This window comes from Balaenoptera ricei, chromosome 16 (assembly GCF_028023285.1).
Source record: "Balaenoptera ricei isolate mBalRic1 chromosome 16, mBalRic1.hap2, whole genome shotgun sequence".
Lineage (NCBI taxonomy): Eukaryota > Metazoa > Chordata > Mammalia > Artiodactyla > Balaenopteridae > Balaenoptera > Balaenoptera ricei.
This window is the reverse complement of record NC_082654.1, coordinates 13,593,797-13,616,473: the sequence shown is the minus strand read 5'-3', so window position 1 is coordinate 13,616,473 and position 22,677 is coordinate 13,593,797. Positions and strand designations below refer to the sequence as shown.

The following is a 22,677-nucleotide window of genomic DNA, read 5'->3' as shown; positions in this document are numbered from 1 at the left end:
AGTTGTGGCTCACAGGCCCAGCTGCTCCGCGGCATGTGGGATCTTCCCAGACCAGGGCTCGAACCCGTGTCCCCTGCATTGGCAGGCAGATTCTCAACCACTGCGCCACCAGGGAAGCCCTGGGTTAATTTTTTTGTAAGGTGTGTGTCTAGATTCATTTTTTTGCATGTGAATGTCCAGTTGTTCCAGCATCACTGGTTGAAAAGACTATCTTTTCTCCATTGTCTCCAAACACTTTTGCTCCTTTGTCAAAAAAATGTATGTTTTGACTACTACCTAGGTTCTGGGACTTGAGCAGGGAAGAAAACAGACTTGGTCCCTGCCTGTGGGAGTTGATATCTGGTGCACATAACTTTCTTAAGCCAAGAAGCAGGAAGGAGCTTGGAGCAGTGACTCTGGATATGTAGGTTCCCATCACTACTTTTGTGTCCCCAGGCTGGTGAGGCCTGGGTCATGGAGGTTACAACCATAAGAAACCGGAGACCCTGGCCTTCAGTTTTAGGTTGGGACTGATTTGCTGGGGTCCTCAGCTGACATTTGACCCAAGGTCTGATGGTTGCTGGGTGAGCATGGGGGCTTTCATGGTGTCTGTATAGGAAACTCTAGGGTCTTAGAAAGAAGGAAGACCCAGGAGAAAAGCCTCTTCAGGAATACTTGCCCACCATCCTGGGGAGTGGAATAACCACACTGACTTCTGTGTTGAAGGCCAGACTGGAGTGGGTCAAGTGGTGGGACTCAGAGGGAGAAGTCCCACAGGTCTCCAGTTAGTGATCAGTGGAAGGCCCCAGTTTCCTCACCTGTCAAATGGCCAAGTGGAGCTGGAGGACCTTTCATGTCCATCCAGCACTACTGTTCTGTGTTCCTAAAGGAAGCTGAACTTGGGGCGTGGCCTGGGTAGTCGCATTTGGCTGACCTCATTCAGGACAAGAGAGGTGGGCAGACTTTCAGCTCACCCTTGACAGTGGGTAAGAGTGATTTAATGAAGTCCCAGACCGCAGGTGGGTGAGGTTCTGGGGGAAGGGCAAGATTACTCTTATCTTTAACTAAATGAAAATCGTTGCCCAAATTACAGTTTTAGTTTAGGAGGTGAGAAATCACCTTTGAGGTAAGTGACAAGATTTATAGGAAGGCTGGACATTCTTGTAAATTCACCTCCATCTTAAGGGAAAACCTTATGAAGAAGACTTTCTAGGAACATAATTATGGTGGATATTGACGTGGCTGAGGGGTCAGTGCGGGGGACAGGTGGACCACTGGGAAAGAGGCAGGGATGATGGGCACAATCAGTTGAGAAAGACATAAAAGGACATTTAACACTATGGCGTGTGTGCGTGTGTGTCTCTTGTAAACCAGGTAATATCGTGCTGTAACAAGGACATTGTCCCCCAGCCCACATGCCTGGATTGCCTCAAGAGCCCCCTAACTGGTCTCTCGGCCTTCCCTCTGCGCCGTCCTTTCTGCACAGATTAATCAGCCTAAAGCACCATGTTCATCTCATTACTCCCAGATCTTCCAGGGCGAACTTCCTCCCTGCAGGGATTTCTGACCTTCCTTACTTGGCCACAGCCTCCTGCCGCCTTTGTTTTTCGCTATTTCCCATCATACTTACACACACTCTCTCTTTCTCTCTCTCACACTCACATAAGTCTCCACATATTTGCCTGTGTTTTTGCCCATCTGCAATTCTCCCACCCTCCTCCACATTCTTTTTTTTTTTTTTTTTTTTTAAAAAAACAGCTTTAGGGCTTCCCTGGTGGCACAGTGGTTAAGAATCCGCCTGCCAATGCAGGGGACACGGGTTCCAGCCCTGGTCCGGGAAGATCCCACATGCCACGGAGCAACTAAGCCCATGTGCCACAACTACTGAGCCTGCGCTCTTGAGCCCGTGAGCCACAACTACTGAAGCCCGTGAGCCACAACTACTGAAGCCCGTGAGCCACAACTACTGAAGCCCATGAGCCACAACTACTGAAGCCCGTGTGCCACAACTACTGAAGCCTGCGTGCCTAGAGCCTGTGCTCCACAACAAGAGAAGCCACTGCAATGAAAAGCCCTCGCACCGCAACGAAGAGTAGCCCCCGCTCGCTGCAACTAGAGAAAGCCAGCGCACAGCAATGGAAGACCCAACGCAACCAATAAAATAAATAATAAAAAAAACAAAAAAAAACCCCAAAAAACCAGCTTTATTGAGATATAATTCACATACCATACAATCCATCTAGTTAAAGTTGTAAGATAAAATAGTTTTTAGTATATTCACAGGTATGAGCATTGTTTCACAGCTAATTTTAGAACATTTTCATCACCTTAAAAAGAAACCCCACACGCTTTAGCTATCACCTCCCAGTCCCCTCAGCCCCATGCTACTGGACCTAGGCAACCTGTAATCTACTTTCTTTCTCTACAGATTTCCCCTGTTCTGGACATTTCATATAAATGGAATCGTGCATGTGGTCTTTTGTGACTGGCTTCTTTCACTTAGCATAATGTTTCCAAGGTTTATCTGTGTTGTAGCATGTGTCAGTACTTCATTCCTTTTTATGGCCAAGTAGTAATATTCTAATTCTCCCTATCTTTCAAAACTCAGCTGAAGGGCTTCCCTGGTGGCGCAGTGGTTGAGAATCTGCCTGCCAATGCAGGGGATGCGGGTTCGATCCCTGGTCTGGGAGGATCCCACATGCTGCGGAGCAACTAGGCCCGTGAGCCACAACTACTGAGCCTGCGCGTCTGGAGCCTGTGCTCCGCAACAAGAGAGGCCGCGACAGTGAGAGGCCCGCGCACCGCAATGAAGAGTGGCCCCCGCTTGCCGCAACTAGAGAAAGCCCTCACACAGAAACGAAGACCCAACACAGCTAAAAAAACAAAACAAAACAAAACAAAACAAAAACAAAAACTCAGCTGAATCTTCACCTCCTCCAGGAAGCCTCTGTAATTCCTCGGGTCCTTCCGACCTCTCCCTGGGATATTTACAGTGTAGCATGGGATCCTTCCTGCGTCCCTTCTTCCCCCATTAGATGGTGTCACAGGCCAGTTCCCTGGGAAGCAGGCTCTCTGCACACAAGAAGTTTATTGGGGATGCTCTTGTGCCCAGCCTCGTGGGGGAGTGACAGCTGCAGGAATGGGCAGAGGGAGAAGCTGAACGGCAAAGCTGCAGCCAAGGTCTCAGCCAACCTCCAGGACCTCTGAACCTGGGAGGGCCCTCAGAGTTGGACAAAGACTGGACCTTTATACCCCACATCAACAGTCATTGGATGCAGCTGCTCCGGGAAGAAGGCGTGACCTTGGGCGAGTTGTCTCTCCTCAGCCAAGGGCAAGTCCTGGAGAGGGACTCAGCCAGGAGCTGTGGCTAGCAGCACCTCCAGCAGGTGGCGGAAACGAGGGCATCATGGTGTCTACTACGAATGGGAAGCCCTTTGAGATTGGGGGCCATGTCATCCTTCCTGCTTGCCTCTCCCCTCCCCTAGCACCTGAGTTTTGCTTGAAATCAGGCTTTGGGGTCAGACAGACATGGATTCAAGTCCCAGTTCTGCCACATATTATCTGAGGAACCACAGAAACTTTCCACATCCCTGAGTTTCTTCATCTACGAAGCAGGGCTAATAACAGTCCCTACTTTACAGCGTCACTGTGAATTCTACGTGAGTTGATATTTGTAAGCCATTTAACAGTATTGGTACATACTAAGCTCTCAGTAAGTGTTGGCTATTGTTATTATTAATGTTATTATTAGCAGATGCTCAAGGCCGCCTGATTATCAGCTGGCAAAAGGATGGAAGCTGATATAAACTAAGGGACAACAAATGAACCAGATGTCAATATTGAGATGTCAGCATTCTAAGGTAGAAAATTATTTTTTTAATTAGGAAATATTTCAGACATCCAGAAAGGCCTAGGGATTTACTGAACATTCATGTTCCCACCATTGAAATTGATTTTCAAAATTACAGATATATTTGAAGCCTTTTGTGTACCCTGCTCCAATATGCACCTGTCCACAAGGTGAATCTTACAGGTGATGTTTATTATTTCAAGGAATGTCTCGGTGCTGCTGTATATGTTTGAATCTCTAGATAATATATCATCTTCTGTATGTTTTAAAACATTTATGTAAATGACATCATAGTATAACATCTTTCTGCTTTTTTCACTCAACACAATGCTTGACGTCAAATGTGAGATTTGCCTGTGTTTTTACCTGCAGCTCTGGCTCATTTATTTTCCCTGCAGTATAAGGATGAAAATGCTGCTCCCGAAGTATAAGAAGAAGTGGAGGAAAGACACCCTTTCCAACTGAGCTGCTTGGTCCCAACTTCTTTCCAGCCACCCTCATCTTCTGGCGAGGTAGTGTAGCCTAGAGGTTAAAGCCATTGGAACCAGATTCTGTAGGTTTGAATCCCAAGTCTGCCAGCTGCTAGCTGGGAAACGTTGGGTAAGCTCCTTAACATCTCTGTGCCACAGTTTCCTCATCTGTAGCGTGAGAACAATAACACCTTGCGCCTGCTTTAGAGGACTGCTTGTAAACACTTCATGCAGGTGCTGGTAGGGCAGTACCAGCAGGGTTAGCTATTACTCTTTTACTTGGGTTGTTTCTAAGCAGACAGTATGGAACATATCTCCATGAAGCATTATCCCAGTCACGAGGGACTGACTCCTGCCATGGAGGGAAAAGCAGCTTTTCAGACCTGGATATTCCACGTTTGGAAAGCTGACTGTCCGATTGTTTGGTTCCATATCCTGCTGGTGGCTCCTGGTACAGTTGTGTAGAGAGGGCTCCTGGCTCCCATCCATCACTGCCTTTGAACGGTCCAGCTCCCTCGAGGCCACCCTTAGTATTGTTCCCATTGCACAGACGAGCAGATGGGCTCAGAGATGTGAGGTGACCTGCCAATAATAAGTGACTTCCGTAAGACCTGAACCCAAGTCTCCTCATTCCAAATCCTGTGGCCTCTAGCCATCTAGTTGTTTTCCCAAAATTCTATCAGTCATTTTCAGCCTCTTGTTTTCTTGCTTGAGGACAGTGGTGGGACCCTCGAGGCTGAGAAGGGAAGAGAAGCAGTTTTCGGGACCACTCACCCCGTGGGAGGCATGACCCGCTGCTGGCCTTGCAGCATATCAGCAATCACATGGCAGAAAGCCACGTTACAGCCAGAGGCTGCTGTGTGGATTTTTCTCTGTCTTTCCTTGAGGACTTTAGTGGAGCAGTCAAAATGTATTTTCCGAAAGGCTGAAGAGCCAGCAGGGTGGGTGTGAGGGGAGTGTGGAGGCAGGTGGTGGTCAGCCAGCATGGCTTGCATTCACCCAGATATACAAGTTTTGGCTTGTCTCACCTTGAAAGGCAGTTTTCACGGGGGAAAATACGTCAAGGTAGACAGATTCTCTCCTTTATGAGATGTCTTATGACTACTCTTGCATGCAGTTATTTTCCTTTTAAAATAATTCGTAATGGCAGAGCTCACTGCCATAAATCAGTTTCTGTTTCCATTATGAATCCAGTTTGGAAGGTGATGGTGTCTGCCATTTCATCTTCTTCAGGGCTTAAACTTCATATTTTTCTCTGTAAAAAAGGAAGCGGTTTGTGTGTATGTTTTAAGAAACTAAGGGCCCGGGCTTTTAGGGGATGGTTTAGCAATAGGAACTTAGGCAAGAACAACAAAAGCAAATAGGTTTCAAGTCCCACGACAACTTTGATCAATTAGAAGTGGGTGAGTGGAGTGTTGTGTTGAGAAGGATTCTGAGACCATGTACAGCATCAATGGAAAAGAGCTGTGATTGATTAGTGATGTCTGTCATGAATCTCAGCGTGGGAGGGGGGAGCCCAGAGGGAACCCTGCAGACACTCATTTGTAAACTAGAGTAAGCTTGGTAGTTTTCTCCTAACACAAACCCCTTACGTTTTTGTAGCATTTGATGGTTTGGAAAGCATTTTCATGTGCTTTATTTCCTTTTATAAAATTAAATTAAACTTTATTTTATTTTTAAAAATATTTATTTATTTATTTGGTTGTGCTAGGTCTTAGTTGCAGCAGGCAGGCTCCTTAGTTGTGGCATGTGAACTCTTAGTTGTGGCATGCATATGGGATCTAGTTCCCTGACCAAGGATTGAACCCGGGCCCGCTGCATTGGGAGCACACAGTCTTATCCACTGCGCAGCCAGGGAAGTCCCCATGTGCTTTATTTTCATTGAACCATTCCATCAACTGTGTGAAGTAGGGCTAATCTGTCTTCATATTAATTCATTTATCCATTAAATGTTTATTGGGCAATTACTGTACTAGGTTGTTGTAGCTAATCTCTAGGATGACTACCACCAATTTCTTCCCTTCATGTTCATGAATGCTGCCCCTCACCAAGAAGTAGAATCTAATTCCCTTCTAGAATCTGGGCTGTTCTCAGTGACTTGCTTGACTAATGAGATGCGGCTGAAATGATGTTCTGGGACTTCTAATGATAGGTCTTAAGAGCCTTTCAGTTTCAGCATACATCTTCTTGAAACATTTGCTTTTTTCTTTTTTAAAAAATTTAATTAATTAATTAATTAATTTTTGGCTGCATTGGGTCTTCGTTGCTGCACACAGGCTTTCTCTAGTTGCAGCGAGCGGGGGCTACTCTTGGTTGCGGTGTGTGGGCTTCTCATTGCAGTGGTTTCTCTTGTTGCGGAGCACGGGCTCTAGGCGCTTGGGCTTCAGTAGTTGTAGCACATGGGCTCAGTAGTTGTGGCTCGCAGGCTCTAGAGTGCAGGCTCAGTAGTTGTTGCGCATGGGCTTAGCTGCGGCATGTGGGATGTTCCTGGAGCAGGGCTCGAACCCATGTCCCCTGCACTGGCAGGCGGATTCTTAACCACTGTACCACCAGGGAAGCCCGAAACATTTGCTTTTGGATCTGCCACATAAGAAATGTTACTACCCTTCTGGAAACACCATGTTGAGAGGCCCTGAGACTAGAGAGAGGCTCCCAGCTGAGCCCAGCCTTCCAGCCACCCCACTAAGGCTCCAGTTATGTGAGAAGCCATCTTGGACTCTCCAGACCAGCCCAGTGGCCAGCTGAATATCACTGAGTCACCCCAGTTGAGACAGTGTGTAACAGAAGAATCACCAAGCCGAGTCCTGCCTAAATTCCTGACTCACAAAATCATGACGTGAAAGGGTTGTTATTTTAAGTGAGTAAGTTTTGGGGTAGTTATGTAGCAATAGGTAACCAGAACATTGACATTGGGCTTCCAGAGATGAGTAAGACCCAGTTTCAACCCGTAGAGAGCTCATAGTCTCTTGGGAGAGATGGACACATGAACAGACAAATCATAATTTGGCGAAACCAAACATGTACAAGATAACTCTAATTAAAAGGGGCTGGCAAGGCTTCCTGAAGGAGTGATGTCTGTCTGGGCTCTGGCCACTGCTCTTGGGAGGCATGGCCCACAATAAGTCATTTTTTCCTAAGAATCCGCTAATACTGAGAGAAGGGTCCCCAGCGGCCAATTTATATTAGGTCACTCTGTTTTCCTGGCTATAGCTGATAGATCCAGGGGTGAACAAATACTCAAGGTGGGCCAATCAAGTTCTGTCTCCCAGTAAACTGAAATTTGGGATGGAGAGCCTCAGAGGCTGGTGTCATTGGAGCCAAATCACGGTGATGGTAGCCCTCTAGAGCAGGGTTTCTCAGTCTTGGCACTATTGACATTTTGGGCTTGATTAATTTTTTCTTGGGGTTGGGAGAGCTGTCCTGTGCATTGAGGAATGTTTAGCAGCCTCTCTGATCTCCACTCAGCATATGGCTCTAGCACCTCATCTCTAGTCATGACAATCAGAAATGGCTCCAGACATTGCCAAAATCACCACCCCCCAAGTTGAGAACCACTTCTCTAGAGTGACGGCCCTCAAGTTCATGAGCTGTCCTACCCATGCCGTTATTGAGATATGGTACTTAAACTCTTCTTTTGAATCTGTGAGGCATCCCAGAGCCTTCTAATAATGCAGTGTCAGTTTCCATATCTTGCAGTGAAAAAAATCCTAGTTCCTACAGTATTGAAGATTGGAAAGGAATTTACTGGGAAGGCATTTGGATATGGAGATATGAAACAGCACTATGGAAGATTGGGTATGGCTGGGGCTACTAGCGAAGGTGGGCGGTGGGCTGGAGGCACACAAGGGCCCGCCTTTGCTTTGCAGCCACACTCAAGTTTGCAGCCCTGGCGACTGTGGCCCTGCAAACCTCCATAACTTACCTAAGCTCAGCGCTTTCCACTGAACCAAAGGCCTCCTCCATGTCCCATTTTCTCAGGATAAAGGTTCTTGAATGACTATTAAAGGCTAGAGTTTGGGACTTTAGAAGATTACATTCCGCTGAGAATATTTTTCCTTGTTGAGGGATCAATTGCTCCCAGATTTTAACCCTGCCTATGTTTCACAGACAAACTAAAGTGAGGAACTGAGGACACTTCTTGAATTTTGCTGGATCCCACATATCTTCTCAGTGTTAGGCAAAGGCGGAGTCCTTCAGGCTTGAGTCAGTCGGATGAAAGTTTCCCATTGTCCCTTCCTGGTGGTCTAGTGGTTAAGACTCTGTGCTGCCAATGCAGGGGGCATGGGTTCGATCCCTGGTCAGGGAACTAAGACCCCACATGCCAGCGTGGCCAAAAAAAAAGTGTCCTATTGTCCACCTTGCCGTGTGTGTGTGTATGTGTGTGTGTGTTTGGGTGTGTGACAGATGATCTTTTGGGTCACAGAGATCAGAGTTGCACTCGGGTTGTTTGAGGTTACAGGGCACATTGTGAGGTGCTCCGCATCCTCAAGCAGCCGTGCCCCAGGAGCCTTCTCTCCCTCCAAGACTCACCTCCTCTCAGCAAATCGTTCCACTGCTCATGCAGTAACAGATTTTCTGCAGCTCTTAAGCTCCCCAGGAGAGAGTCTGGTCTGGTTGGTTTAGGTTTTGCTCTAAGACAGAGCTTTCGCTCCTGATCAACTATAAATCCTGCCTTTGGGGGCTGGGTCCAACTCCAGGTGAAGTAGGTGCAAAGCACGGTGGACCCTCTGTGGGAAGAGTGTCTCAGAAGAGGCTTGTGAGGAAGAAGGACCCCTAAGCTGCCCCAGAAGGTGAAGTGTCCTTGGCAGGCACGATTACGATCACGAGTGCTGGAGTTACGGCTGAGCTGTGTTACCGATCACCCCTCGCAAATTACAGGCCATGGCTCTGAACCCAGAATTCCCGGTTTCCAACCAATTGGCCAAACCAGTAGCCTTGGACCAGGTGCACCCAGGGGAGGCCACTTTTGAGAAGTTAGCTTCCAGGAATAAATTCCCTTGGGAAACTCCGAGGGCAGCTTAAATCTTGAGAAAACAACTCATTAGGAGCTTGGGGAGCTGTTTAATTGCCCTGTCCAGCCAAGATGCAGTGCTGCCGTGCCAGCTGGATGAAAAATAATGAAGTCACTAGAAGTCCCAGTTCCCTCCCTGTCTGCCCACGTTCCCTCCTGCTTCCTCTTCCTCCTCTCACCCCAGGCACTGTGGCCCCCTGCTGCCCAGAGACCCTTGCTGTGGTGTTCAGTAACCTGTCTGTCCCTGGGGCAATCAGATTCTCAGAAAGAACATACAAAACCAGGAAAAGGGTTGTTTTGTTGTACTGTTAATGTATTCATCTGGAAGCTATGTTTACAAAGGTATAAGGGTTAAATCACATAGAGCTACTACTCATCTCTTCTTAGAAAAGTATGACAGCTCAAGAAATTCATCCAGTCTTGGAAAAGCTGTGATTTTCGGTTGCCATGGCCACACTCGCCTCGTCTCTGTCCCGGTCCTACACCGCAGCAGGCCAGTTGCAGGCTGGAGGACAGTGCAGTGGGGCAGAGGATCGCTGGAAGGGGAGCTGGGAGGCTTGTGTTCTGGTCCCAGCTCTGATGCTAACAAGGAGCTCCGAGCTTCTGAAGCAGGAGTGCTGCACTATAGATCTCAGTCTTTTCCAGAAGGAACATTCCATGGTAATTATCTGAACACAAGGGACCTTAGACCCTTTAAAGGGGATCTAGCATGTGAAACCACTTGGTACTAGGGGGCATTCTCCCACAGTGTGGGTTAAGGTACGGGGCAGAGCCTCCAGCTCCTTGGGGAAGGGGGCATGGGGCAGAGGTCGTTTCTCTGATCTTGTCCCCTAGGGGGCAGCACCTAACCTATGCTGGCAACTGGCTCTCTCCCCTAGGACCTGGAACCTGGAGAGTTGACCCAAAGAGATGAGCTCAGGTAGAGGTTGTTCAGGGTGGCAGCAGCTGAATTGCCAATGCAATGGCCGTGGTGGGGCATGTCCAGTGGTGTCAACAGTGATGTCTCAATCAAGCTTTTCCTGTGGCATGAACGTGACTGTAATCGCTGTTAACTTCCATGGTCTTGCCTCTTTCTCTGCTTCATGTTCAATTTTGTGAGTAACCCAATACCTTCAGTAAGGATTTGATGTTTTCTCTTCAGCTGGCCAGCGTTGATTTCGTTTTTTTTTTTTTTTTTGTAAGCGATTTTTAAAACATTGAAGTATAGTTGATTTACAATGTTTCAGGTGTACTGCAAAGTGACTCAGTTATATATATTCTTTTTCAGAGTCTTTTCCATTATAGGTTATTACAAGATATTGAATAAAGTTCCCTGTGCTATATAGTAGGTCCTTGTTGTTTATCTGTTTTATATACAGTAGTGTGTATCTGTTAATCCCAAATTCCTAATTGATCCCTCCCCACACCTTTCCCCTCAGAGTTGATTTCTATTGTTTGTAACCAGGAACCTCAATCAGAACCTTGATGAACTAATTACCTCGCAGTTTGCTGTTCGTGATTGAAACCATTTTAAGGTCTCACCTAATCCCAAAGATGTTTAGGTTTCAAGGAGGATGCTGGCATCAGTGAGACCTCAACTTGAGGATGCCATATAGATATTACTTCAACTGCTAGCTCTGCTCACTTGGCAGTGGCTACATGGGGCGCTGTGCTGAGGATTCTGAAGCTAAAGCTCATGAGTGATGTCTGCCAGCAGGGAGAGGGGAAAGTGCGGCCGTGCCCCTACCATGCAGATGCTTCCCATGCTGTGATATTGTGCTTTATGAGAAAGATATATCTGGTTATTCAGATGACCAAAATATATTCCTCACATATATTTGATCTTTGTCTGCAGTTCTGGCTCACAGCTCCCCAAACCTTTGGAATTTCCTAACTGTTGAGAGTGATACAGGTGTCTTTTGTTAGGGAAATGAGGTGACTTTTGGAGCCATCCCAGGGTGGGGACTGGCTGCGGGGAGAACCAACTGTGTGATTAGAGGGTTGGAACCTTCAGTCCCATCCCGATTTCTGGGGAGGGAAGAGGGGGCTTGCGGTGGAATCAAGAGCCCTTGGCCAATGATTTAGTCAATCATGACTATGTAATGATACCTCCATAAAACCCCCAAAGGACAGCTTTTTGGCTCCGTTTCCCAGAGAGCTTCTACTTGGGGGACCCAGAATACTTCCATGTGCCACCATGCAGGGTCCCAAGCTCCATGAGGACAGAAACTCCCTTGTTTGGGACCTCGCCCTATGTACCTCTTCATCTGGCTGTTGATTCATATCCTTTAATATCCTTTTACAATAAATTGGTAATCTAGTGAGTAAACAGGTTTTCCTGAGTTCTGTGAGCCATTCTAGCAAGTTGATCAAACCCAAGGAGGGCGTCATGGGAACCTCTGATTTAGAGCCGGTTGGTCAGGTGACAACCTGGCCTTGAGACTGGTGTCTGCAGTGGAGGGCAGTCTTGTGTGACTGAGCCCTTTACCTGTGGAATCTGATTCTGTCTCTGAGAAGGTAGTGTCAGAATTAAGCTGAATTTCTGGACACTCTGCTGGCGTCTGAGAATTGCTTGTTGGTGTGGGGAAGCTTCCCCACACCAACCCAATGCACTGGAATTGGGTCCAGGAACCCCTTTTGCACATGCCTACACACAAAGGGGGAATTTCAGGGGGTTGGAAAGATGCATTTGGTGGTAGTCGTGGTGGTGATGGGTTATCCCAAATCCCCTCAAACTTCTTGCCTCTGTGGAAGGCAGCTGAACTCCCTTTGTCATCATCCTCTGGCAGGACAGCCTCTCTGACAAACCAAAGTGCAAAACCAAAGATGAGATCAGCATCCCTCATGAGGCCCGGCACAGAGAAATGCAGTGTGAGCTGCCCCAGTGACTGTAGCCACACCGCCCAGAGGACCAGCCTATGGAGGTCAGAGTGTCAGAGCTGGAAGGGCTCTTAGAAGTCATCCACTCCAATATTCCCATTTCACAGATGGGAAAAACTGAGGCCCAGAGAGGGAAGGGATGACTTGCCCATGACTCCTCAGTCAATTTAGTGGCAGTTTGGGGTTTCACACATCAGTTGGCTCTCAGCCGAAGTTCTTCCCATATCACCACCGTCTCATATCCACTGGACTTTAATCATCTCTATCTTTGGAATATCCCACAGTATTAGTTTCCTGTGGCTGTTGTAACAAAGTACCCAGAACTTAAACAACACGAATTTATCTTAGAGTTCTGCAGGTCAGAAGTCTGACACAGGTCTCACTGGGCCAAAGTCAAGGTGTCAGCAGGACTGCTTTTCCTTCTGGAGGCTCTAGGGGAGAATCCAGTTCCTTGTCTTTCTGGCTTCTAGAAGCTGCTGACATTCCTCGGCTTGTGGTCCCTTCTTCCTGCATCATCAAAGCTAGCAGGAGCTGATATGTCTTTCTCACATTGAGTCACTCTGACACTTACTGTTCTGCCTCCTCGTACTTTTAAGGACCTTTGTGATTACTTTAGTCCCATCCAGATAATCCAGGATAATCTGTCAATTTTAAGGTTAGCTGATTAGCTACCTTAATTCCATCTGAAGCCTTAATTCCCCTTTGCCATGTTAGGTAACTTATTCCTAGTTTCCAGGGATTAAGACAGGGGCATTTCGGGGGCGTCATTATTTTGCCCTCCACATCTACCTTCTCTCTGAAGTCAGGATTTCTCAACCTGAAAAATCATTTTTTTTTGGTCCTGCCACCCATGCTAAGCTCCTCAGAGGAGGGTCTATTCTTGCTATTTCCCATCCTTTACCACTCATTTTTTTTTCTTTAAATAGAGATATAATTCACATGCCATAATAGTCACTCTTTTAAATTGTACGATTTACTGGTTTTAGTGTATTCAGTATGGTGTGCAACCATCACCACTATCTAATTCTGGAACGTTTTCATCACCCTAAAAAGAAAACCCATGCACATCAGCTGTCACTCCCAATTCCTCCCTCCCTCAGTCTCTGGCAACCACTAAACTACTTTCTGTCTTTATGGATCTGCCTATTCTAGCCCGGACATTTCACATAAATGTTATCATAGAACATGTGGCCATTTGTGTCTGGCTTTTTTCCCTAAGCATGGTGTTTCCAAGGGTCATTCACTCTTATATACCTTGCAACCTGGCTTCTGTGAACCTGCCCCACGCTTTACTTCCTGAGCTCCCCATGATGTCCATTCTGCAGTTCCCAAATTTCATGGTCTTTCTCAACCCTTGGTCAGTCACTGGTGGCAACCTCCCTCTTAGAATATTTCCTCCTTGGCTTCTGCCATGATGCCTCTTCTTGGTTCTCCTTCCATCTCTATGCTCTTGCTTCTCCTCTGGCCCAAGTCTCCCCTGGTCTTCTGAAAGGAACTGCCCCGCAATGTTCAGCCTAGGCTCTCTGCTGTTTCCTGTATCCCAGAGGTTCTAGAAGCCCATGGGTGGAACCTTAGATTGTAGACAACATTTTGTGTATGTATCCAACGCTTTCATCTGCTTCTCAAATGGGTCCATGAATACTAAAGTGTTGTAATCTTTCTGCCTTTGAGAACTGAGGTAGCCAAGAAACTTAGGGTTGCAAGTGACAGAATCCCAAATTAAGCCAAGTTGAACATAAAGGGAATTTAATGACTTACATGCCTGGAGTAGTTCAAAGAACTCAAGGAAGCACAGCAGCTTTGGGGGTTTGGGGGACTGGAATTTGGAACATGTTGCTGTCAGGATTCTCGATTTCTCAACTCTGCTTGTCTCTGCTTGGCTTATTCTCTCCTGCAAATTAGCTTTTTCACATACCACAGAGGATGGTACCTGGCAGCTCTCAACTCCTTCCCACTCTGGGACTCAAAGACCAAGCCCTTCTCCTTCAACTCCAACTTAAAAATCCTGAGGAAGGGCTCTGAACACCCTGTGTTGGGTCATAAGCTCACCACTGGAGCAATCGCATGGCCAAGGGAGTTGTGTGCTGGGATCAAGTGGGGTTAGGCCTGTTGTCTACCCTTGTATTTTGTGGGGCAGGGCTCGGTGGTCCTGCCAGATGCCCCTAATGGGAGTGGAGGGGGTGAAGTTCTTCGAAGGGGTGTGTGTGCATGTGCTGGACAGTGGATGTTTCCTTCAAGAGCTCCCCAACCACTGCTGCCATGACTACCACCATGTGGATAACTCCCACAGTCCCCAGCGGCCAGGTGCCTACAGAGGTCTACCTCGTGGCCCACCGGCACCCCCGAACTGAGCATCTCTGGTCCCCCCAGTCTTTGTCAATGGCACCACCCCCAGTAAGTCTCCCAAGCTTCTCCCAGCCCCTTGCCCTCCTGAATTGCTGTCCCCCACTCCTACCTAGGTAGTGGCTAAGGCCCACTGATCTTAGTACTTCAACATCTTTCCCAGCCGTTGTTCTCATCCCCAAGGCTCCCTCTTTAGGTCAGACCCTCAGTGCCTCTGGCTCGAGCCACACTCCTGATCTCTTAGAGAGACTCCCTGCCTCAAGGCAGATTCGGCCACCATCTATGAAGGCCCCCCTCTATGCCAGAAACGTGCTCAGCATCACTTAAAAAAAATCCTCATAACAGTTCCATGAGTAGGATAGTGTTATCACTGGTTTACAGGTTAGGAAAGTGAGCCTCAGTAAATTAAGGGCTTGCCAAAGGAGGGAGGGGGGGTGGAAGGAGGATTTGAACTTGGCTCTCTAATTCTGAGTGTGGTGTCTATTCTGGCTCCCCTCCACTGCCTTTTCAAATAGTTACCTAATGAATTTATGAAAGATTACGTTATGCTGATTTCTTTCTTTTGGCTCACACAGCTGTTCTGAAAGCTTTGTAGTTTATAAAGTAGAGTCCTTAAGCAGACCCAGGCCTTGCCCATTGCTCACAAAGGGAAATGCTGCGGAGGTCACCCTGATATCTGGGTCTCCCTGAGAGCTCTGGGGGGTCCCTCTCTCCCACTGGTTGCCTGGGGGCAGCAGGAGGGAAGAAAGCCTGTTTCCTAAAAGAGTTAAGCTGAAGAATCCAGTGTTAAGCACTTAACACTGAGTGCTTGATAATTAGTAAACACCTGATAAGAGTACTTATCAGAGAGCTACACAATATGATAGTTATAAGATAGTTAACCACAGCTTTAAATCGGGGGGCTGGGCTGGGGGTGGGGCTACATTGTCCTGGCTGTCCCGGAGGAGGTGCCCTGTGGCCTCCTCTGGGCGGCTTGCAAAGGCTCTGGTGTTTGCTTGTTTATGTGCTGGTTTTCAGTCTCTCCCCACTCCCCCCAAATAAGCTCCAAGTGAGGACCTTGCCTATTTTCTCTGGGACCAGTGCCAGACACAAGAGTAGGTGCTCAGTAAATACTGATTGGATAGATGGATGGATGGTTGGATGGAATGGAGGGATGTGGAAAAGAGTTTCTAGTTAAAGTCCTAGAATGAGATATTTTGAATTGTTATTACATCTGGTTATTCCACCCAATGGCAATTTGTTTTCTACTGAGTAGACCAGGTGTGCCCAAACAGGGCAACTCTGCAAGGACAGGGCGTCTAAACAGTATCTGAAGGCTCTGTGAATAAGGCCCTCCCATGGTTAACTTCCTGCTATAGAACATTGGGTTGCTCTCTAATTGACCTTGAATGAGGCGGTGTTTACAGCTGCAACTTAGCAGCCATTGATCTTGAATTGATTAAGCCAGCATTTTGAAAAGCAGAACTACAGGAACAGGGACAAAGAACCCCATGTACTGAGGATTTCACACCATCCATTCACCTCCTTTGCATCTAGTGTGTGTGTGTGTGTGTGTGTTTTTAAAAAATAAACAAACAATTAATGAATTACTTAGAAAGAAGAGGAAACAGGTCCAAGTTTGTCTCAGCAGGAGGGCAGACTGGCTGCCCAGAGCCTTGAAAGGGCACCCCCAGCGCTCATTAGTTCTAACTGGAGAGGGCTGTCCATGCTCCCTAGAGTGGCAGCTGATCAGGGCTTGGCGCGTTGGGGCTTCGTCAGGGATTGTAAACTCTTTGGATCTGCTTTTTTTTTTTTTTGTGGCAGTTCCAGCACTTGGCAGGGCACCCGTAAAGAGCAGAAAACTTGGGGTTCTCCTCTTGGCTCTGCCTGGCTGAGCTTGACTGGGCAAGTGACCTCACTTTTGGGGCCTCGGATCACTCGTCTATAAAATGAGGGCGTTGGAACAGGAACACTGATTTCCAAACCTTTTACTTTTTTTGCCCTGGAATCTGTTCTTTAAACAAAAGCTAACTGGGCCACCTCTCCCCCTACAACACGTTAACACGAAGTTGGGAAAAAAAAGATGGGGTAGGAAGAGGCAGCATGGTCCCATATGCCCCCACCCCCAATCTCCAGTCTGAGAGGGGAGCTCCGTGGAACCTCCCAGCTTCTGTGGCACACTGTTTAAAAACCACTTCAGGCTCCCATCCAGCTCTAATTGGAGTTGTTCCTAATCAGAAGAAGCCTAATGCTTGTAGCAGGTAGGAGTTGTGCATGGTTGCTAGTAATAGAAACCTGACAAAGGTTTAAGCAGATTGGGGGGGGCGGTTATTCATTCATTCATTTATTTGGTAACAAGAAATCTGAAGGAAGGCACTCCAGGCCTAGTATGGCAGCTCCAAAGCATCATCTGGGAGAAGAGACCCAGCCTCATTTGATTCTTCTGTTCCATCATTCTGAGCATATGGCTGCCATTCTCAAATCTGGCTCATGGTCAGAATATGACTGCTGAAGCTCCAGACATCACACTCACATTCTAAACAAGAAAAAGGAGGAAGGGGAGAAGGGCAGACAGGCACATGCCAATTCAGTTTGCTCCCTTTAAAAAGCTTTCCCGGGTGCATTACTGAGGATTCTAGCTGAAGTCACCTTGGAAAGAACTGAGTCACATGACTACTTCTGAGTGCAAGGGAAGCCACAAAACATTAGCATCGCTGTTTTTAAACCAAGGTGTATTGGCATCCAGCATAAAACCAGGGATTTGCTAATAATGACAAGAGGATGGATATTAAGTAGGCCACAGGAAAAACCAACAACAGCTAACACTTACTGAGCACTCATTAAGTAGCAGGCACCATGTGGAGAACTTTGCATGCTTATCTCACTTAATTCTCATAACTGCCCAGTAAGGTAAACACTCACCATTCCCATTTTATAGCTGAGGAAGTTGAGGCTCCGAGAAGTTAAGTGACTTGGCCAAAGTCCCACAGCAAACAAGTGATGAAGCCAGGACATTAACCCAAGCACTCATGCTAGAGTCCAAACCCTTAACCACCAGGTTATACCACTATGGTAAAGACCAAAATGTAAATTACATGCAAGGCTTTTCAATGCTGTTTCAGCATCTTTAAAAAAGCGAGACACACGGCAACCTACAGAGTGCCAGGGCCTGCCTTTTCTGCTCCTCTGCAGTTTCCACATTGTCTTTCTCCTGGTAATGACAGCAGTGGTGGCAGACTGAATCGACTATGATGCATTTACCAGAAGGTAAGTGTTTTAGATACGGTTTGGAGGGAGTTCAGGGGAAACATTTTCAGGGACTCGACTTACAGAAATGATTTATGAAGCAAGATTAAAAGAGCTAAGTCTGTATGGGCTGGCACAATATGAAAAGGGTGGGAGGGAAGAAGGCGACACAAAGGTCAAGCATGTAGACAGCCCGAGAGTTCCAGAAACCTAGGGGAGGGCTGCAGTAGCATGAGGCAAAGGGGTCACAGCTCAGATCCAGTTAAAAAAGGAGAAAAATAGGGCTTCCCTGGTGGCGCAGTGGTTGAGAATCTGCCTGCCAATGCAGGGGACACGGGTTCGAGCCCTGGTCTGGGAGGATCCCACATGCCACGGAACAGCTGGGCCAGTGAGCCACAATTACTGAGCCTGCGCGTCTGGAGCCTGTGCTCCGCAACGAGAGGCCGTGATAGTGAGAGGCCCGCGCACCGCGGTGAAGAGTGGCCCCTGCTTGCCACAACTAGAGAAAGCCCTTGCACAGAAACGAAGACCCAACACAGCCATAAAAAAAAAAATTAATTAATTAAAAAAAAAAAGGAGAAAATAGCAAGCCCTTGGCTTTGTCAAGCAGATGCTTCTTCAGTGCTCCGTCTGCCATCAGCTCTGTGACGGGAGGTGGGGTGGCTCCCGCCTTCATGAGAGCCAGGAGGCACCATCAGAAATGGAGCCGTTTGCTGGGGCGCTAATGGTGCAGGTAGAACTCAGAAACTTGGTCTCCCGAGAGGAGTGGGCAACGTCTTTAAGTCGAGTTTCATATTTATAGACCACTTGGGCAACATTTTTCTCTTTTAATCATCACAATAATATTATCCCCATTCTGCAGATGAGAAGCCTAAGGCAGAGCTGGCTCAAGTGACTTCAGTTTCAGGTGACGTCACACACCCCAGGCAGTGGCAGATCCAGGAGTGGGGATGGCATCAAAAGTGGCATCTTCACTCAGCATAGCTGCTGGCACATCACAGTTGCACGGTAAAAGTCATCTGTATCAAATCCATGGACATATCCCTTGTCAGTCAGCATTTCTCTTAAGGGAAGTTCAACTTCAGTTTGTTCATCAGGAGAAAGACTTACCGAAGAGAAAGTGGGAATACACTCTTGTTAAGACCAAGGAGTAATGCAAAATAAATTCTTGTAAGCCAACGCGGAATGAGCTAGCTACTAACCTGGGATTTTATTTTCTAATTGAATTCTTTTTTTGTTTTAAGGAGGGCTTTCTGGGCTTTTGGTAACATTGTATATCTTGATCCATTTGTGAAAATTCATTGAGCTTTATTATTTGCATACTTGAATTAAACTAAATATTTAGAAATGTTCTTTAAAAAAAAAAAAGGTCCTAAATTGGCATTCTGGTTAAGACTGTGATGTGGGCGGGTCCCAGCAGCTCCGGCGGCGGCGGGAGGTGTGGCAGCGGTCAGGCAGCCCAGCTTCATGAAGCCTCTTGGCGCATCTTGGCCCGCAGGCACCTGGCACGCGCCGGCCCCGCCACCACGATGCCCAAGAGGAAGGTCACCTCCACCGAGGGGCGAAGGAGGAGCCCAAGAGGAGATCGGCGAGGTTGTCAGCTAAACCGGCTCCTGCAAAAGTGGAAACGAAGCCAAAAAAGGTGGCAGGAAAGGATAAATCTTCAGACAAAAAAGTGCAAACAAAAGGGAGAAGGGGAGCAAAAGGAAAACAGGCCGAAGTGGCTAACCAAGAGACTAAAGAAGACTTCCCTGCAGAAAATGGAGAAACTAAAAACGAGGAGAGCCCAGCCTCTGATGAAGCAGGAGAGAAAGAAGCCAAGTCTGATTAATATCACACACCTGGTCCTGTCAGTGGCCCCTGTCTCCCTTCTTGTACAATCCAGAGGAATATTTTTATCAACTGTTTTGTAAATGCAAGTTTTTTAGTAGCTCTAGAAACATTTTTAAAAAGGAGGGAATCCCACCTCATCCCATTTTTTGTGTCAGTGCTTTTTTTAAAGAGGTGAAATCATTTGCTGGTTGCTTATTTTTTGGTACAACCAGAAAATAGTGGGATATTGAATATGGGAGGCTTCGATTGTCTTGGGTGTCAAGCTTAACATTCTATAGATGAGGGGTAGCTTTTATATCCTATAATACAAAGCATACTAAATGGCAGTCCGAAGTCAGTTATGCATTTAATGTCTTAAACACTTTAAATTACTTCTCTTCCCATGTTGTTTTTGGTAGAATTGTTTCCTAAAGCAAACCACTCACCCCTTGATCTTGGCTCTCCTGGGCAGAATTTTGTGCACTCTGTAACATCTTTGGTCATGGTAGTCCAGTTCTTCTAGTAACTTTGTTAATGTGCTGTGACTGACAATTTGAGTATGTAGTGTATATGATATTAAATTGTGAATTAGGGGGACTTACGATGTAACAGCATATCAGTATTTGAAGATATTGGTACTTGATTTCCTGTCAAGGAAAATTTGCCTCCAAATTTTAAGCTGGAAAGTCACTGGAATAACTGTTCAGAAAAGAATCACAAGTACATGATTTTTTAGATTTTTGGTAAGTATGTTAAGAATTGTGTACAAATTGAAATGTCTGTGTACTGATCCTCAAAACAACCAATAAAATCTCAATTATGAAAGAAAACAAAAAAAGACTGTGATGTGGCAGAGACCACTAGGTGTCTCTCAATCTCACTCTCCATTTCTGCCTTAGAAGGCAACTCCTGATTTTTAACTGGGCACAGAGCCAGGTGGAATAAAGCTACATCTTCCACCTTCTCTTGCAACTGGGCGCAGCCTTGTGACTCAGTTCTGGGCAGTGGGATATGACGTAACCATAGCATGCAGTTTTCAAGAAGTCACCTTCTTTCCTTCCCTTCTCCTTCTTGCTGGCTTGAAAGTAGATGAAATGGCTGGATCTTTGCAGCTATATTAGTCCAGGAGGTGGAAACTGTACTGTAGATGGTGGCACACAGGACAGCTGGTCCTTGAGTATCATGGAGCTCCCACAGCGCCCTGAACTGCTTTCCTTCAGATCTCTTTATGAAAGTGAATAAACTTTTATCTTGCTTGAGCAACTGTTTTGGGTTTTCTGTGATTTGTAGCTAAACTTAATCCCAACTGATACATAGGATGGGTGCCAAATTCAGGTTATTTTGAGGAGGGGGAGGAGAGAGTGTGATCAGCTTCAACTCTATTGGTAAAAAGTTTGTTTCTTAAACTGGGTGGTGGGCATAAATGTGGTAATTATATTTTAAACTTTTTGGGTATATCTAAGTATCACATATTAAATCTTTAAAAAAAAAAAAGGTACTGGTAGAAATAGTGTCAAAGCAAAACCATGAGACACATGGAAAAATAATCAAATGGTGGCAGTTTGGGGCTTCACCCTGGCTCCGCGTCCAGATCGTCTTTGATGTTAGGGTTTGAGTGCAGCCTCTGAATAAGCCTCATGGACAGAGTGAGCAAGACCTGAAGGGGTCTGTGGGTACCAAACCTGTGTTTGGAAGCAAGAAGGGAAGAAGAAGAAGGCAAGGGCTGGGCAGCACTCCCTCCCCCATGCTGCCTGGACCCTGTCTGGATTGGGTCACCAGGAAGCTCTCATTGCAGACAGGTCATGGAAAGGTCTCTTGACCCCATCCACCGGCCCCATCCCTCCACTCTCCACCAATCCCCACTGTCATTTTAAGGGAGTAAAAAAAAAAGTGTACTTAAAACCCCACATTTTCATTGCAACAAATTCAACCAGGTGCGATTAAAGTAAAATATGGACATAGTTTCCTCCTCCGATCTAATCCTACCCTTCAGAGCTAGCCATGCTGAACAGCAGAGCAAGCATGTGACTGCTGGCAAAGCCAAGTTAAAGGCTGGAACCCCAGGGAGACCAGGGAGACGTCTTTAGCCACTGGTGTCCTTTGCCTGGATACTGCCCACAGACACTGTAGGCTGCAGTGGTGGGGAAACGGCTGCTGCTGTTGAGGGGCTAGGCTTAGGAACTCCTTGAACTTGTAACCCAGGCTCAGCCCTGGGATCAGAACATTCCAGAAGAGGTAGACCTACTTCTTGTCTTGATTGGCCCTCAGCCTTTTGGCCACACCTCACCAGGAGAGGCCCCAGAACCCAGGAGGCTGCTTTCTCCCACCTTTGTGATTCCCTTTCAAGTGCTCCTGAGTACCATGGTGATAGACATTACAGAAACACACGGATAGACCAGCATCTTTGTGGGATATCCCGAGCCCGATGAATCATGTGTCAGGAAACTGGCATCCTCAACCTCTGAGGGTTTACGGCTGCAGCGGCAAGAACAGCTTGTGGTGACACGCACGTCTGTGCCGTGCCCAGTAACAGTACGATGGGACACCTCAGCTCATCTCTGCTTTGTCGGAGGATACGAAAACTATGCTCACTCCATTCCCTGAAAGAGCCATGGAGACCTCATTGCTTGAAACAGGAATTGAGACAGAGCTTGGAGAAGGGCTTTTCTTGACTTTTACAATTACAGTCATAGAAAGGCATTTAGTTTTACTACTGAATTGCCTTTACTGAAAAGTTGGGACTGTTCTAGTAAATTCAGACTCCCTATGTCTAACTCAATACTGAGTAGTAGGCACCAAGAATGTTGTGAAATGGACTTTTGCGTGGATTATCTCATGAAATCCACATGTTAAATCCCCAAATTTGGGAAATAGGTAAAATTTATCCCTAAGTTACAGATGACTGAACTGAGGCTTATAGGGCTTAAATAACTACCAGAAATCACACAGCTAGTTAGTAGTGGAGTGCATATCTGAATCAGGCAGGCTGACTTCAGTGCCAGAACCCATGGGCTTAGTCAGTATGGTGTTCTGCCTCTCTGGAGTCCTAAGGGAGCCAGATTCAGTTGAGGTTCTGTGGAAGGGAGGTGTGGTTATTCCTTACAGAAAGATAAGAAGGGCATAATTAT

The 22,677-nt window shown here is 46.8% G+C and overlaps 1 pseudogene; it reads left to right on the top strand.

Annotated features, from left to right (window-relative positions):
* The first annotated feature begins 19,266 nt into the window (after window positions 1-19,266).
* On the top strand, window positions 19,267-19,635 carry LOC132350759 (non-histone chromosomal protein HMG-14-like; annotated as a pseudogene).
* The last annotated feature ends 3,042 nt before the right edge of the window (window positions 19,636-22,677 follow it).